Raw genomic sequence first — 8,625 nt, 5'->3', positions numbered from 1 at the left:
GAGGGGAGAGGAGAGGAAAGGAGAGGAGAGGAGAGGAGAGGAGAGGAGAGGAGAGGAGAGGAGAGGAGAGGAAAGGAGAGGAGAGGAGGGTAGGGGAGGAGGGGAGGGGAGGGGAGGAGAGGAGAAGAGAGGAGGGGAGAGGAGAGGAGAGGAGGGGAGGGGAGGAGAAGAGAAGACTGGAGGGGAGGGGAGGGGAGGGGAGGAGGGGAGGAGAGGGGAGGAGAGGAGAGAAGAGGAGGGGAGGGGAAGAGAAGGAAGGGGAGGGGAGAGAAGTGGCAGACAAATGGAGAGAGGAAGGATGGATGAATGCAGGCATAATATTCAATGTACATATCTGAAAATGGAACCAGGTAACTTGAGGGGATGGGTGAGCTTGGAGACATGGGGGAGAATAATGGAGGGGTGATAGTGATCACTCATAAATTGATATTTTGAACTGAAACCCCTTTGTACAACTACTTAAAGATAACTTTTAAAATAAATTTTAGACCTGACTTATATAACCCCTCTGTACAGCTTTTGTATAATAACAATAAAAAAAGTAACAAATAAATAAATTTTAGAAAAAAAGTAAAGGAGAGAAGAGCAAGCTTGGAAAAGGGATCATTGTAAACTATAATTGTCAAAAAAAAAAAAACAACTTCAAGATATGATAACTTGAAAGGGTCTTAAACCCTAAGAATAGTAAAATTGTGGGCATCACTTAAGCAGTTAAAGCACTAGCATAGCATATGCAAGGCCCAATATTTCAAAACTCCAGGACTGAAAGATAAATACAAGAAAAAAAGAGAGAAAGAGAAAAATTAAGACTGGTCACAGATTGTAAGTAGGAGGAGTCATCTTAGAGGTCATTGATTTCAACTTCTCAAAGTTCTGTGATAGGTTATACATATTCTGCTTAAACTCCTAAAATTTCTCACAGCAGATCTTTTTCCTTCAAGTACAACTCTTTTTAGTTTATTTTATTTTACTTACTATTTTTATTTTTGTTTGATTGGGCTTGTTTTGAGATATGGTTTGACTGTACGGTCCAGGCTGGCCTGAAGTCTCAGCTTCCCAAGTGCAAGTGCTAGGATTACAGACACTACCACTCTCAGCTGTGTATAATTCTTTTTCCCCCCAGTGCAAGGATTGAACCCAGAATCTCATACCTGCAAGGCAATCACTTTACTACTCTACCACTGAGCTATATCCACAGCCTTGTGTATAATATTTTTACCCCTTATTGAAATTTGAACTTTCTTCCGTGGCTGGTTTTGAACTTCAATCATCTGGATCTCAGCTAGGATCTGGATCTCACTAGCTAGGATTATAGATATGAGCCACAGGAGCCTGACTGTATAAGCGTATAACTCTTAATTGTTAAAATATCCTTTCAACAAATTAGCATCTGCCTTCTAGTGGGCACTGCTTTCTAAAGTTATACAAAATAAATATTCCTTACCCCTAACAGAGCCTTTCCATTAACTATTTTGTTTATAAATAAACTTCCTGAGAGTTTTCTTCTCTAAGATGAACATCTTCATCTCCTCCAGATTATCTTCCTCTTCCAACTTAATTTTCTTCCTCTGGGTAAATTTAACCAGGCCCTGGAGAAACCATCACTCCAGGGACTGGGAATGTGGCTTAATGGTATAGTGGTTGCCTAGCATGCATCAAGCCCTAGGTTTGGTTCCTCAGTACTACATAAATAGAAAAAGCTGTAAGTGGCACTGTGGCTCAAGTGATAGAGTGCTAGCCCCTGAGTTTAAGCCCCTAGGACAAGAAAGAAGGAAGGAAGGAGGGAAGGAAGGAAGGAAGGAAGGAAGGAAGGAAGGAAGGAAGGAAGGAAGGAAGGAAGGAAGGAAGGTAGGAAGGAAGGAAGGATCATTCCATGGAATGGACAGATCTCAGTTGAGCTGTAACTCCCCAATCTCTAGCTTCCTGTGCTTAGCCAGCTCATATCCCTGAGGTGTTGCACATCCAGAGTCAGTTTGACTATAGCAATATCATTTACCTTATGGTACAGGGAGGATTAAACTGTATACTACATGCAATATACATAGTAAAGGGCATATTGGCCTACAATTTTGGAATGCATTTGCAAACATAATAGTTATATTATTGAGTAGTGATGTTCAATTTACAGCAAAACTTAGGCGCTGTCCCTGAGCCTCTTTGGGCTCAAGGCTAGTGCTTCCAGCTTTTTTTTTTTTGGTGGATCAAGGGACTTGAACTCTGAGCCTGGGCACTGTCCCTAAGCTTTTCAGCTCAAGGCTAGCATTCTACTACTTGAGCCCCAGCGCCACTTCCAGTTTTACTGGTGGTTTATTGGAGATAAAAATTTCATGGACTGGGCTGGGAAGGTGGCTCAGTGGTAGAGCGCTTGCCTTGCATGCCTGAGGCCCTGGGTTCGATTCCTCAGCACCACATAAGCAAAAAGAAAAAAGCCGGAAGTGGCGCTGTGGCTCAAGTGGTAGAGCACTAGCCTTGAGCTGAAGAGCTGAGGGACAGTGCCCAGGCCTAGAGTTCAGGCCTCATGACCAGACCCAAAAAAAAAAAAAAATTCATGGACTTTCCTTGCCCAGGCTGGCTTTGAACTGCAGTCCTCAGATCTCAGCCTCCTGAGTAGCTAGGATTACAGACATGAGCCACTGGTGCCTGGTTCTGGCTCTTGTTTTCTATAGTCTTCTAAGAAAGTAGTTTTTCTACAGTGTAATAAATTCTAGAAGGAATTATTCAACATCCCAGTTTTTTAAATAATAAAAGGTGTTCAAGTGGTAGAGCACTAGCCTTGAGCTGAAGAGCTCAGGGACAGCACCCAGGCCCAGAGTTCAGGCCCCATGACCAACAACAACAACTATATATATATATATATATATATATATATATATATATAAAGAAGAAGAAAAGAGAGTGAAATAAAAGACATTCAGTCACCATAACAAGGGGTAAATTTGTTAGTGGGAAGATGATGGAAATTCTGTGTGATTTCTTACTTTTTTCTTTTTCCCCATCCCTCCCCCGCCGCGCCCCTTTGGCAGTACTGGGGTTCAACTCAGGGTTTGGTGCTTTCTAGGCAAGTGCTCTGCTTTTTTTTTTTTTGGTCCCGTCGTGGGGCCTCAGCTCTGGGCCTGGGCGCTGTCCCTCAGCTCTTCAGCTCAAGGCTAGAGCTCTACCACTTGAGCCACAGTGCCACTTCAGGTTTTTGCTTTTTTGCTTATGTGGTGCTGAGGAATAGAACTCAGGACCTCATGCATGCAAGGCAAGCGCAAGCGCTCTACCACTGAGCCACCTTCCCAGCTCAAGTGCTCTGCTTTTGAGCCATATCTTTAGCCCATTCTGATTTCTTCTGTTCTCAGTGGAGAATGAAGTAAAGCAAGAAGCTGGAGGTCCAGAGGGGAGAAGTAAAGGCTGGAAAGCAAAACACCAGGAAAGCATAATAGGTATTTTGGATATAAACTTGAAGACATACCAGTCAAATCAATGTGAATTTTATGCCAGCTGTTTCACCACAAGGATAGAGTATTTAGTTGGTATTAAGTTGGTAAGTATTTAGTAAGTATTTAGTTGGTAATCCCCCATGGGGATTACCTAAACAAGCAATGGAGAACTTCAAGAATGCTGAAGATCCCATTATACTGTTTTTAACTTTTGTGTCTATAATTTTACATCACAATTTTATTGCAAACACTTTAAAAATGAATCACAGTTTTTCTAAATAAAATTTGAAAAGATCAAAAAAAAAGAATGCTGAAGAAATAAGCAAAAGGATGACTTTTTATTAATTTTCTCTATGCCTTCCAGAGATTCTTTATGCTAATATAAGCAATTACAAAAATAGGCTGGGTGCTGGTGTTTCACACCTGTAATCCTAGCTACTCAACAGGCTGAGGTCTGAGGATCTTGGTTTGAAGCCAGCTGGGGCAGAAAGTCCCCATGAGACTCTTTATCTCCAATAAACTCAAAAACTGGAAGTGGTGCTGTAGCTCAAGTGGTAGAGCCCACAACTGACCAAAAAAAAAAAAAAATGAATATACCTAGGGCTGGGTATAATCCTAGTCTGTAATCCTAGTGTCTCAGGATGGTGAGATCTTAGGATCAGGTTCAAAACCAGCTTGGGCAGAAAAAGCTGAGAGACTCTTAAGTCCAGTTAAAAAAAGCAGGAAGTGGTATATTACCAGCCTTGAATGAAAAAGCCAAGTGAGATCACAAGGCACTTAGTTCAAGTGTGTGTGCAGGCACACACACATACACACACACACACACACACACACACACACACACGCACACATACCTTTCTTTCTTCTTCTTTTTTTTTTTTTTCTCGGTTGTGGAGCCTGGACAGGCCTGGGCACTGTCCCTCAGCTCTTCAGCTCAAGGCTAGTGCTCTACCACGTGAGCCACAGTGCCCACTTCTGGCTTTTTCTGTTTATATGGTGCTGAGGAATCAAACCCAGGGCCTCATGCATGCGAGACAAACATTCTACCACTGAGCTACCTTCCCAGCCCCTCTTTCTTTTTTCTTTCCTTCCTTCCTACTCCCCCACCCCCCTTTCTCTCCCTATCTTTCTTTCTTTACTTGCCAGTCCCAGGGCTTGAACTCAAGGCCTGGGCCCTGTTCCTGAGCTTCTTTTGCTGAAAGCTAGCACTCTACCACTTGAGCCATAGCACCACTTCTGGCTTTTTCTGTTTATGTGGAATTGAGGAATCAAACCCAGGGCTTCATGCATGCTAGACAGCACTCTAACACTAAGCCACATTCTCACACCTGTTTTCTTCAACCTCACAAACTCATACTATGTCTTAAAGATCTTACAAGATGACATAAAAGCTTCCTTATTTTTTTTTTTTTCCAGTGAGGCTTGAACTCAGAACCTGGGCATTGTCCCTGAGCTGTTTTGCTCAAGGCTAGCTCTCTACCACTTCAAGCCACAAAGCCACTTCTGATTTTCTGGTGGTTAATTGAAGATAAGAATCTCACAAGCCAGGCGCTAGTGGCTCACGCCTGTAATCCTAGCTACTCAGGAGGCTGAGATCTGAGGATCGTGGTTCAAAGCCAGCCCAGGCAGGAAAGAACTTGAGACTCCTATCTCCAATAAACCACAAGAAAACCAGAAGTGGTGCTGTAGCTCAAGTGGTAGAGCGCTCGCCTTGAGCTGAAGAAGTGAGGGACATCGCCCAAGCCCAGAGTTCAAGCCCCATAACAGACTTTCCTAGCCAGTTTGCTTCAAACCACAATTCCAAGATCTCAGCCTCCTGAGTAGCTAAGATTACAGAGATGAGCCATCAGCTCCCAGCTTTTCCTCATTCTTGTTTACAGTCACGTAATATTCTCTTGTATGCTTGTAGTGCTGTTTATTTAGCCAGTTTTAACTTTCAATCTAGTACAATGAATAAACAGCACAGATCTCACTTCATAAGGAGGAGGTAGGTTTTTGTAAGATAAATCTCTAGAAATGTGAATGCTGGGTAAAAGTATATGCTCATTAATAATTATTGTGATTGATGTTGGCAAATTGCCAGTTTATATTTGCATAGCATATTAACATGCCTGTTTTTGCAGTTTTGCCAAAAGACTTTTATGAAATATTTTAATTTTGGGCTGGGAAGGTGGCTCAGTGGTAGAGCGCTTGCCTTGCATGCTTGAGGCCCTGGGTTCGATTCCTCAGCACCACATAAGCAAAAAGAAAAAAAAAGCCGGAAGTGGTGCTGTGGCTCAAGTGGTAGAGCGCTAGCCTTGAGCTGAAGAGCTGAGGGACAGTGCCCAGGCCCAGAGTTCAGGCCCCACAACCGGACCACAAAAAAAAACAAATGTTTTAATTTTTTTCCCAATTCAATGAATCTAAAATTATACCCTAGTTTAGTTTTAATTTGTATAACACTTATTATGGGTTATCTGGGTTATTTGTGTCACCCCAGTTTTAAGAGCCATTTGAATTCTATTTTGTTTGTATGTTTTTGACTCAAGACTTTTCTATATAGGACAGGCTGGCTTTGAATTTACTTTGTATCCCAAGATGCCCTCAAACTCATGATCCTCCTGCCTCAACCTCCCAAGTGCTGGGCTTATAGATATGTATCACCCTGTGTGGCTGAACAATTTATAAACAGAATACTACCTTTTCATATGCTTTGCTTATTTTTATTGACATATAAATTAGTCAGCTTTTTGTTACTATAATAAAATGCTTGACACAGACTTCTTATAAAGAAGAGGTTTATTTAGCTACCAAAAATCACGGTGCTTGAATCTCAATTCTAGTGAAAGCTCTCTCACATCACAGTGGTTGGCAGAGGTAGGAATAGATACAACCAGGGTGCAGAGGGAGACCAAGGAGGGATAGACTTCCTCCTTTCATTTTATTTTATTATTTTTTTTTATCAGTCATGGGACTTAACTAGGGCCTAGGTGCTGTTTCTTAGTTTTTCCACTCAAGGCTATCACTCTACCACTTCTAGTGTTCTCGTAGCTAATTGGAGATAAGAGTCAGTTTCATGGACCTTCCTGCTCTGGGGCTTCAAATTGCAATCCTCACATCTCAGCCTCCTGAATAACTAAGATTACAGATGTGAGCCCCCTTTGTCTGGTGGCTTCCTCTTGGTATTTTTTTATTAATTAATTAATTTATTTATTTGTTGGGGCTGGGAAGTTGGCTCAGTGGTAGAGCGCTTGCCTTGCATGCATGAGGCCCTGGGTTCGATTCCTCAGCACCACATAAGCAAAAAAAAAAGCCAGAAGTGGCGCTGTGGCTCAAGTGGTAGAGCACTAGCCTTGAGCTGAAGAGCTGAGGGACAGCGCCCAGGCCCAGAGTTCAGGTCCCACAACTGGATCCAAAAAAAAAAAAAAAAAAAGAACTTAGCCTGACATGTGTGTCATGAATTGAAAATGTCTCCTCAGTGTGCTGTTTGTCTTTTGACTCTGTGGCATGTAAAATAGAGGAACTGCATGCATGCACTATAGGGAAGGCTTGGTTTGTTTCATATGTTAATTAATCAGCCTTTCTTTTAGTGGCTTCTAATTTTTTTTTTTTTTTTGGGGTCCGGTCCTGGGGCCTGAACTCTGGGCATGGGCGCTGTCCCTCAGCTCTTCAGCTCAAGGCTAGCACTCTACCACTTGAGCCACAGTGCCACTTCCGGCTTTTTTCTTATGTGGTGCTGAGGAATCGAACCCAGGGCCTCAAGCATGCAAGGCAAGTGCTCTACCACTGAGCCACCTTCCCAGCCCCTAGTGGCTTCTAATTTTTTAATCATAGTTAGAAATATCTCCACCAAAGCCTAGTGCTGGTGGCTAACGCCTGTAATTCTAGCTACTCAGGAGGCTGAGCTCTGAGGATCACGGTTCAATGCCAGCCCAGGCAACAAAGTCCATGAGACTCTTATATCCAATTAACCACCAGAAAACTAGAAGTGGGGCTGTGGCTCAAAGTGATAGAATACTAGTGAAAAAGCTCAGGGACAGCACTCAGGACCTGAATTCAGCCCCATGAGAGCCCAAAAAAAAAAGTATCTTCACCATTTTTTTTTTGGTCGGTTGTGGGTCTTGAACTCAGGTCCTTCAACTCAGGGCTTGGGTGCGTCCCTGCCCTCTTCAGCTCAAGGGGAGCGCTCTACCGCTGGAGCCACAGCGCCACTTCCAGTTTTCTAGTGGTTTATTGGAGATAAGAGTCTCACAGACTTTCCTGCCTGGGCTGGCTTTGAACTATGATCCTCAGATCTCAGCCTCCTGAGTAGCTAGGATTACAGGCGTGAGCCACCAGCGCCTGGCTATCTTCACCATTTTTAAAGTAAGAGTGTCATTAGAAAGAGAAATAGTGAGAAAAGGATCTACCCAAGCCAAGTACTGGTTGCTCATGCTTGTAATCCTAGTTACTCAGGAGTCTGAGATCTGAGGACTGTCATTGGAAGCCAACCTAGGCAAGGACTCTTACCTGCAGCAAATTACCAAGAAGCCTGAAGTAGAACTGTGGCTCAAGTGGTAAAGCACTATCCTTGACTAAAAGCAGCTCAAGGACAGTGCCCAGGTCATGAGTCCAAGCCCCAGGATCTCTCTCTCTCTCTCTCTCTCTCTCTCTCTCTCTCTCTCTCTCTCTCTCTCTCTCTCTCTCTCTCACACACACACACACACACACACACACACAAAGGATGTACCCAAAAAGAAGCATAACAGTTCTAAATTGTTGTACATCTAATAATGTAGCCTTTGAGTATAAAAAAGTAAAATAAAGCCAAACACACACACACACACACACACACACACACACACACACACACACAAGTCTGCCATCCCAGTTACACCAGATGTGTGAGTAGGTAGATCACTGTCCAAACACACACACACACACACACACACACACACACACACACACACACACGTCTGCCATCCCAGTTACACCAGATGTGTGAGTAGGTAGATCACTGTCCAGGCTATTCAGGCACAAGATGCAAAACCCTAAAAATAATTAAAGAGAAAGGACTGAGGGCATGGCTCAAGTATTAGAGCTTCTGCTTAGCTTATGTGAGTCCTAAGTTCAACCTGTCATTACTATCAATGTAAGTTAAACATAAAGTAAAATTGACAAAACTTTAAAAAAGTAATAAAAATAAATCATAATGAGTTTTAAACATGACTTTCTGTGTGCACAC

This window comes from Dipodomys merriami, unplaced genomic scaffold (assembly GCF_024711535.1).
Source record: "Dipodomys merriami isolate MVZ:Mamm:240054 unplaced genomic scaffold, mDipMer1.0.p SCAF_56, whole genome shotgun sequence".
Classification (NCBI taxonomy): Eukaryota; Metazoa; Chordata; class Mammalia; order Rodentia; family Heteromyidae; genus Dipodomys; species Dipodomys merriami.
Note: the sequence above shows the minus strand (reverse complement) of the source record.